At 37.3% G+C, this 10,393-nt stretch overlaps 1 pseudogene; it reads right to left on the reverse strand.

Annotated features, from left to right (window-relative positions):
• Window positions 1–1,294: 1,294 nt before the first annotated feature.
• Window positions 1,295–2,660, reverse strand: LOC102822798 (annotated as a pseudogene).
• Between the last annotated feature and the right edge of the window lie 7,733 nt (window positions 2,661–10,393).

A 10,393-nucleotide genomic window follows, 5' to 3' on the forward strand; every position in this document is an offset into this window, starting at 1 on the left:
TGCATGTAATATTCATGATATTATCAAATGATTTTCTCATTCCACTGGATAACCTTTCTTTGGAAAGGGCAAAAATATGGATCTCTTTCAATCAGTTGGCCAGGTAGTTGCCTTCCAAATTTCTTGACATAGATGAGTGTGTGCCTCCAGTGTGCAGCATCAGTTTGTTGAAATATTTCATTTTATATTCCATCAATTCCTGGAATCTTGTTCTTTGTCAATACCTTAAGTGAATATTGGACTTCTTCTTTTAGTCCCACTGACTCTTTATTATATACTGCTTCCTGAAATGATTGAAAATAGATCATTTCTTTTTGGTACAGTGTCTCTGTGTACTTCTTCCATCTTCTTTTCTGGTTTTAATGTCATTTAATATTTTGTCCAAAGAATTCTTCATTATTGCAAATTGAGGCTTGGATTTTTTCTCAGTTCTTTCTATTTGAAAAATGTTGAGCGTGTCCTCTTTTGGTTTTCTAACACCATATATTTGCACATTTCGTTTTAATATTTGACTTTGTCTTCTAGAGCTGATCTTTGAAATGTTCATCTCTTTTACCTCCTCATTTGTTCCATTTACTTTAGCATTTCTATGCTACAGAGAATGATTCAGTCTCTTCTGGCATCACTTTGGGTCTTTTCTTTCTTCCTTGGCTTCTTAACGACCTTTTTCTTTCTTCCTGTATGATATTCTTTCTTTCTTTTATCATTTTAATTCTAAAATTTATTGAAAGACAACATTTATGATTAATCAGCTTTTTAAAATTTTAAAAAGCATAATGGCATATAGAGATGGAATAATGCAGACACAAAAATAATTCCATTGTAATGTGTTTTTTACTTTCTGATCAATAGAAATAGAAGCTATTGACATTGCCATTTATGCAATTTGAACCAATTTATATAATTTTAATTTCATGGAATAACCTGATTATTTTTGCTAAATTATATATATCACATGCTTTGTAAATCCATGTGCAAAAGGTTTAATTTTAAGGCTGAAATTCATAATTGTAATCAAAGGTAAAAAAAAAATTAAAAGGGCAGGTCTTTTTAAAAAACCTTAAGTAAATTATTAGTAGCATATATTTTCTTCTTAGTCATAATATGGAGCTGGAGAGTATCCTTTTGTACCATATAATTAAAAGCATAATTATGTAATGGTTCAGTATGTACAAATGTATAACTATATATAAACTGCAAAATGAAAATCCACTTTCAGGTTGTAAAATAACTTTTCAGGAAACCCAAAGATATACATATACTTGGGGCCAAATCACAATTTTTTTTTTTTTTTTTAAGAACTAGTTCTTATAAATGCAGTTTTGATTATGTGATGCAAGCAATGCAACAGTTGCTGATCCAAGAAATGCAGTGGTGGCAGGTTGGGTAAAGGCAAATTTTTGCTTCTAGTTTCTCCAAATGCTGTCTCACTTGATTTAGGTGGGCTTAGGAATACCCAAGAATTATTTTCCAGAGAATTCTGCCAGAGGAGTAATTTTCCTGAAAGTTTGTACTATCACTAGGAACGGTCCACTCATTATCTGTCCATGTTTGGAGAATTGCTGTCTCTGATAAGACCTCATATCTCTTGGTAGAGGAGAATATGTGGTATGAGAAAGAACTCTGCCACTTTGTGGGAGAGGTGGATGTTTTTTGTACATTGCAGTAAAATTTGTCAGGTGTAGTTTTCTGCTGTCTGTCCCAAGGTCTCCATAGCTCCCTCCTTGTGCAAGACTTTCTTGACTGCAGAGATGGGGTTCTCAGTTTTCTCAGTAGTTCAGCTTGTACTTGCGTCACCAGATGTAAATTAGGAAATTTTCTCTTCAGTTCCCAGTACGTATGATGCATATTATGACTTGAAATGCTTAATCTCTGGAGATCTCTGCCCTTCAGATTGTCTTCTTGAAACAAATCCATTTGCTTGGATTTCTGCTCTGGTAGCGTAGTGGCTACGAATCGGGCTGCGAACCTTAAGGTCAGCGGTTTGAAACTACCAGCCGCTCCACGGGAGAAAGATGAGGCTTTCTACTCCTGTAAAGATTTACACCCTCGGAAACCCTGTACAGGGTCGCTATGGGTCGGAACCGACTCGACGGCACTTAACAACAACAACAAGCTTGAGATAGCTCCATGATTTCCTCATCAATTGTAGCTCTTGTTCCAAACTATGGATCTTCAAATCATAGCTCAATTTTTCCATCTCCCAGTTGGAGGAAAGTGGTTTTAAATTCCTCTTTACCTGCTGAGTTTCCTCCTGCTTCTTTAGATTGTAGCTGCTCATTCAATACTTTGAAGGTTTCAGAGTTGTCCTTATTAATTTTATCCAATTTGCTCTTCAAATTATCTTTATCAATGGCTGACCTCTCAATACGCATAATGCCTTATTGCCTTGATCTTTTCCCACATAACTTGTTTCTTCATCTAGTTGAGTTCCTATAAGCTTTTCTTACAAAATTCTTATTCTTTTCTTTAACAAAGAGTTATCTTTCTCTTAATCCGTAAGTCGATTTTTGATGTCTTTATATGCGGTGACAAGGGCAAAATGTGAAGCAACAGACTCATCTCCTGAATATATTGAAACTGGAATGAATCACTGTATCTCTTCTGTGGACTTTTTCATAATTCAAAATGCAGATATTATCTTCCACCAGTGCATCCATGACAGCTCTTTAAAGTAGAGTTGATATTAATGACTTGAATGGAGCAAAGCTTTTAGATCTTTTTCTAATGTGCCTCGTGCCAGGCTTTGGAGGGCTGCCTCGGGGTCACCTTGTTTTGATTTCCGTGTTTGGAAACGGATTATAATTAAACCGAGTCTCCAGGCGTCACCACAGGCTTCCGGTTTCCTCAAAGACACTGCTGCTTCCCCAGCGAATGCAATTGCTTTGGCAGTGCCAAAGAAGGATTTCCATTTCTTTTGCCTCAACTGCACCAAACCCAGCGCTGCCCTGCCTCTCCTCAGGGGCTCGGAAAGTTATGGAGGGAGGGGCACGCCAAGGAAGGGGGGAAGGCTGTATATATTATTGATGTCATCCCACAACTCTTCTAACTTTCAGTCATTAGTGTCTAATGCATCAAATCCGTTCTTGAGATGATCTCTATATTCCAGCGGAATATGTTCAAGGTCATATTTTGCCTCTTGCAGACTTGTTTAAATTTTCTTCATTTTCAGCCTAAACTTGCATATGAATAATTGGTGTTCTGTTCCACAGTCTGCCCCTAGCCATGTTTTGACTGATGATGTGGAGTTTCTACACTGCCTCATTTTACAGATGTAGTCAGTTTTATTTTTGTTTATTCCATCTGGTGAAGTCCATAAATACAATCGTTAGAGTTCTGTGTTAACTTGACTACATAAGGATTTCTAGAGCTTTGACAGTTGAGATGTGCTTATTCCCATGGTGATATAACCCAATACAAGCACAGTTAACTCTGATGAGTGGCTTTGAGTGGCCAATCAATTAAATGGATGTTTCTTTGGGGGTTTGGCCCACTCCCAATATAATAGATATGAGGGTGGGTCTCTCTCTCTCATTATTCTGTTGGGGAACCAGGACTTCACAATTGTAAGCTTTTTCCTTAAAAATAAACTTCTCCCTCTAGGTATATACATATCTCTGTTTCATTGATTTTAATTCTCTAGAAAACCCAGCCTAAGACGTAGTATTGAGAGAGTGGGTTTCTAGAGGTACAAAACCGTAAGGATGAGTTTTCTAAATTGGTTCTCAATTCTGACTGATTTTAAAGGCACTGATAGAGGGTAGAGGCAAGTTTGACCTCCACTTCATAGGAATTGGCCTTGCCCTGAGTTTGAGTTTCATCCTCTTTATCCCTTTTGCAATCAGAGAAAGTCAGACGTAGTCCCTACTTAGTTTAAGCAGTTGCAGTTATAAGAAGGACTCATTGCAATGACTCCAGACCTATGAAATTATGAGGGACTTTGTTAGAGAAAGAATGAAGGGTCATAGGATAAAATACATCAGTGGGGAGAGTGGCAGCTTCTGAAGTTGCCTGGCCATATCAGATAAAAAAGATAGCTAGCTCATCTTTAGCCAAGGCCTACTGGACTCCAACCTGCCAGAGGCCCAAGGCCATATGCATATGATAGGTTTAGTCCAAAGTAGAGGAAAAGGATGAACTTGGGGTATTTTTTAAAGGTTTGTACATTTTTAAAAGATTTATGTGTTTATGCTTTATGAACATTAGTTTCTCCTACCTATTATAGAAATGGATATTAAGAATTATTATTACAGCCTGTCTGCAAGCCCAACTTGATTGGATTTGCTAAAAGGTGAGTAAGAATTTTCCAAGAAAAAATAAGTTTCTTGGCTTAAGCTTTTGTAGAGAAAGGGGCTTTAGGTGGAATCCTGAGCCCCACTCAGAGCCTTCAAAGTTGGTACATTAGCATTTGAAAAAACATGCAGACCAACCCACACTGCTGAGAGAACCTGAGATTCAAGCATAGAAATAAAGCATTTGGCATTTTCAGTTTCATAGGCAGAGGGCAAGGAAAGTTGGCCCATCAGAGAAATTTCCCTTCTAGGAAAATTTAAATGGAACTAGCAAGCCATATGTTCACGGGTGACCACCTGGATCTTATTGTGAGTGGAAATGGGGATAATGTAGCAATGAAGACACAGGCTAGAGTTAGACACAGTCCATTGCCACCCGTTGACCTTGTTATGAGATAAGCAGGAAAGCTGACTGGTCTGAAGTTTAGAGAGTTGTGTAAACTGCAGAGTCCATGGGCACTGACCTAGACCATGAGAGTTATGGCTAAGAGTGAAATTCCTAGCTGTTTTGAAGTGCATGGAGGTGTATGTGAACTCCCAAAATTTCAACTGGTACCCATTTGACCTAACTTGGTTAGCTAGGATTGAGCTAACTAGAGCCTGATCCAATGACGATAAAGGTGTTTGATACTTTGAGCAAGTGTCAGTTGCTACAATTTGATGGACTAGACTTTTGATAATGGAAGATTTGTACAATATTTCAATCAGAATGGACAATTTCTTCAGATCAAGGAACATGCCTATCTTCTCAGTGTACTGTGTCAATAGGGACTGGTAATTTTGATATTGACTATCAAAATTGGTGAGCTATAAAGTCAGTGAGGGGCTTTTTTTTTTTTTTTTTTAATTTCATGTGTGTACATAGTTTTAGAATGAGGGGACAAAGGGGAATACCCACTGAATGGTTTTTCTCTTTTCCAGATGAGTCAAGTGAACGAGGGTTGGAGGATGATGCTGATAGAATTTTATTATTTCAATTGTGAGTAATTGTTACTAGGATTCACTGTGATTGTTAAACCTGTAATTGTAGAAGATGTGTAAGTAAAAGGAAGAAGTAGTTATGTTTCATTTCAGGAACAGATGATCTGAGGACCATCAAGAAGGAAAAGCATGTGTGGAGTGTGAGATCCCTGATTGGGAAAGTGGTGACAGCAGAGATAGTGACAGAGGTGGTAGACTGGAAAGACAAAGTAACCATAGACTTTAGGCCCATCGATAGAGTAAGGCTATGTGTCTATGAGCTGGAAACTGGCTTGCAGAAGGTGCCCTTTGGACATTTAAATGAATATATATTTTTTGTTTTGCTTAGTACTTGTGCATCAAATATTTTTGCTTTGTTCTTTGTGACATATAAGATGCGAATGTGTTTTCAGTTGTGTGTTTCAGTTATATCATATTAGGCATAATTCTGGCTTTAAAAATTGTATTTATTTAGAGATCATGCATATAGCTTGTAGTTTTTAAGTCAACAAAAGTGGACTGTAATGGTTAGGATTTCTAGAGATTTAGCAGATGAGATGAGTTTATTCCCATAGTGATGAAAAGTAATATAAGCACAGTTAGCTCTGATAAGTGGTTATGAGGAGCCAGTCAATTAAATGTATGCTTCCTTGAGGGTTTTGCATCCCCTCAAAAAAATATAATAGACACACAGGAGGGACTCTTTCTTCTATTGGAGACCTGGGATTCTGCAATTATAAGGTCTTTCCTTAATAATAAATGTCTCTCTCTGTATATACATTTATGTTTCACTAGTTTTGAGTCTCTAGAAAAATCAGCCTAAGACATGGTGTATAATCATCTTTTATGTTGTTTTGAAAGGTATTTGCAATGAAAGTCATTGGTCTTGCAAAATTCTATCATGATAGCCCCAACATCATTTCTATCACCAAAGTCATATTTTGACTACTGATCCTTCTTCTTTGTTTCATACTTTTACATTCCAATCACCAGTTACTATAAATTAATCTTGATTACATGTTTTATCACTTTCATATTGAAAAAGTTGATGTTGTTGTGGTTAGGTGCCATTGAGTTGATACTGACTCATAGCAACATTATGCACAGAGCGAAACACTGCCCGATCCTGGGCCACCCTCACTCTTGTTGCCATGCTTGAGCTCATTGATGCTGCCACTCTGCCAATCCATCTCACTGAAAGTCTTCCTCTTTTTCTCTGACCCTCCACCTTACCAAACATGATATCATTCTCCAGTGACTGGTACCTCCAGACAATAGGTCTGAAGTATGAGAGATGAAGTCTGGCCATCCTGGCCTCCAAGGAGCACTCTGGCTCTACTTCTTCCAACACAGATATGTTTGCTCTTTTGGAAACCCATGGCACTTTCAATATTCTCCTCCAACACCATGACTCAAAGTCATCAATTCTTCTATGGTCTTTCTTATTCACTGTCCAACTTTCACATGGATATGAGGTTATTGAAAATACCATGACTTGGGTAAGGCACACCTTAGTCCTTAAGCTGACATCTTTGCTCTTCAACACTTGAAAAAGGTCTTGTACAGAAGATTTGCCTAATGCAATATGTCGTTTGATCTATTGACTGCTACTTCCATGAGTGTTGATGGTTGATCCAAGAAGAATGAGGTCCTTGACAACTTCAATGTTTTCTCCATTGATAAAAATGTTGTTTGTTGGACCAGTGGTGAAGATTCTTGTTTTCTTTACGTAGAGATGCAAGCCCTATCAAAGGCTGTGCTTTTTGATCTTCATCAGTAAATATTTTAAGTCCTTTTCACTTTTCAGCTTCATATCACAGGTTATTAATGAGCTTTCCTCCCATCCTGATGACATATTTTTCTTCATATAACCCAGCTTCTTGGATGATTTGCTCAGCATACAGGTTGAATAAGTATGGTGAAAGAATACAATCCTGTCGCACATCCTACTTAATTTTAAATCATTCAGTGTTCCCATGTTCTGTTCAAACAGCTGACTCTTGGTCCATGTACAGATTCCTCATAAGCACAATTAAGTGTTCCGGAATACTCATACTTTGGAATGTTGCCCAAAGCTTGTCATGATCCACACAATCGAAAGACTTTGTGTAGTCAATAAAGCACAGGTAAACATCTTTCTGATATTCTCTGCTTTCAGCTAAGATCCATTGGATATCAGCAATGGTATCTGTTGTTCCATGACCTCTTCTGATTCCAGCTTGAACCTCTAGAAGTTCTTTGTTAATGTTTGATTGCAGCCATTTCTGTATTACATTTAGTAAAACTATACTATCATGAGATATCAAAGATAATGTTCGATGATTTCCGCATTCCATTGGGTCACCTCTCTTTGGAATGGGCACAAATACAGATCTTACAATCAGATGGCCAGAGAGTTGTCTTCCAATTTTCTTGGCAGAGATGAGTGAGTGCCTCCTCTGCCGCCTCACTTTCTTGAAAGATTTCAATTTTTTCCATCAATTCCTGGTGCTTTGTTCTTTGCCAATTCCTTCAATGCACCCTGGTTTCCCCCTTTAGTATCATTGGCTTTTGATCATGTGCTACCTCTTGAAATGTTTAAACATCAACCATTTCCTTTTGGCACAGTGACTTCCATCTTCTTTTGATTCTTTCTGCATCATTCAACAATTTTCCCAAATAATCCTTCAATAACTGAAATCAAGGCTTGAATTTTTTCTTCAGTTCCCCCAGCTTGAGAAATGCTGAGCGTGTTCTTCTTTTTTGGTTTTCTGATTCCAGATCTTTGCACATTTTGTTGTAATATTTTGCTTTATCTTCTCAAGCTGAGCTTTGAAATTTTCTTTTCAGGTCTTGTAAGAGCTGATGAAATTGATAGAATTCTTCAATTTCATCGTTGATTTTAGTGGTTGATCTGTAAAATTTGACTTGCCGATCATGACAAGATATGAACAACATTGCAGAGAATGGGTATTCCTGAACACTTAATTGTGCACATGAAGAGCCTGTACATTGACCAGTAGGCAGTCATTCAAATAGATTATTTTTAATTTAAAAATCATATATTTAAAGTACTGAAAATTTCCTAATACTAAATAATACTTGGTAATACTAACTATGTAATAAAGAATATGTAGTGTTTTGCATGATTTCTCCTTACTATGCCAATTTGAAAAACTACTGTTGCATTGAAGACTAGCACTAGACTGTTAACCTCAAATTCAAATCCACAAACTTCTCATCAGAAACACTCTATAAGGTTATTATGAGTTGGAACCAATTTTACAACACTTAGCAACAACACGCCAGTTTTAAATGAATGCAATTATATTCACATTTAACTTGATCTATGTAGTAGAAGATAATGCCAATTATGTTATTTGTAATAAAAAATGTACTCAGTGATGTTCATGGTGACATATGGGGTTACATGAGAAGGGATATAGGAGAAAGAAGGGTTGATAAAATTGATGGCTATAAAAGGAAACTCATCCAATTATTATCTTTACTTGTGTTTGTATGTAAATTTTACTATGTTTTTAAGTTACAGTGGACAAAAATGTTTGATATACCTACTTTTATATAGGAGTCCTGGTATGGCGCTATGGGCTAAAGCACCAGACTGCAATCATTTGAACTTCAAGGTCGGTGGTTCAAGCTCACCAGCTGCTCCTTGGAACCCCTATACAGGGTCACTATGAGTCAGAATCAAGTCAGTGGTACTTAACACAACAACAGCTTTTATATGTACCATGATAATTTGAGCCCTGCAAAAACTCTTCAGTCATTTCTAACTTCATTTCATTTTTTTCATTTTATTGCTGTTGTCAGGTGCCATCGAGTCAGAACCGACTCAGAGCAACCCCATGCACAACAGAACGAAACAATGTCCGATTCCGGGCCAACCTCACTACCACTGTCACACTTGAGTCCATCAATGATGCCACCTGGCCAATCCATCTCGTTAGGGGTCTTCCTCTTTTTCTCTGACCCTCCACCTTACCCAACATGACATCCTTCTCCAGCGACTGTTTCCTCCGGACAATATGTCCAAAGTATAAGAGACGAAGTTTAGCCATCCTAGCCTCCAAGAAGCACTCTGGCTACACTTCTTCCAAAACAGATCTATTGGTTCTTTTGGCAGTCCATGGCACTTTCAGTATTCTCCAACACCACAACTCAAAGGCATCAATTCTTCTACGATCTTCCTTATTCACTGTCTAGCTTTCGCATACGTATGAGGCTATTGAAAACACAATGGCCTGGGTCAGGTGCACCTTAGTCCTCAAGCTGACATCTCTGCTCTTCAATACTTTAAAAAGTTCCTGTGCAGCAGATTTGTCCAATGCAATACGTCATCTGATCTCTTGACTAATGTTTCCGCAAATGTTGATAGTTGATCCAAGAAGAATGAAGTCCTTGACAACTTCAATCTTTTCTCCATTGATAAGAATGTTGTTTATTGGTCCAGTGGTGAGAATTTTTGTTTTCTTGACATTGAGATGTAATCCATATCGAAGGCTGTGCTCTTTGATCTTCATAAGTAAATGTTTCAAGTCTTCTTCACTTTATTTTAGCTAATATTTTATATGTATACATACATTTTTAAAAAATACTGTTTTATCCCCTCTGTATACATGGGAGATTGGGATGGGCAACTTAGACATTAGCTACCTAAAATGAGGGGATAATAAAGAAACGAAGTGACTGGCTTACATGGTTTCAAGAGGGAGTTTAGTTTAAGAGTGTATAGGGGAAGATAGAGTCCCCAGTGGATAATTTTCATCTTGTCTAGATGGGTCTGGTAAAAAGAGATGGGAATAAAACTCTTATGATTCAATAGTGAGTCGTTGTTATCATGAGAAAGGGAGCAGCTGAGGACTCTAGATTCATGGAAAGATAGGGATTGAGAACGGGCGGCCAGGAGGTAGACTTGCAGAATGTGCCCTATGGTGGTGTAAATTATTATATATGCCTGAGTGTTTTTTTAATTTTTTTTTGTTTTTAAAGAGTTTAAATGAATAGAGAGAAATACTGTTAACTGATGTTACATAGAGGAGATTATAATTATTTTAATGAAACAAAGTATATTATTTGTTGAATGTAAAACTGATGATCTGCCCTGTAAACTTTCACTCAATTCACAATAAAAAACTTTATAT

The sequence above is a fragment of the Chrysochloris asiatica genome, unplaced genomic scaffold (assembly GCF_000296735.1).
Source record: "Chrysochloris asiatica unplaced genomic scaffold, ChrAsi1.0 scaffold00294, whole genome shotgun sequence".
NCBI classification, from domain to species: Eukaryota; Metazoa; Chordata; class Mammalia; order Afrosoricida; family Chrysochloridae; genus Chrysochloris; species Chrysochloris asiatica.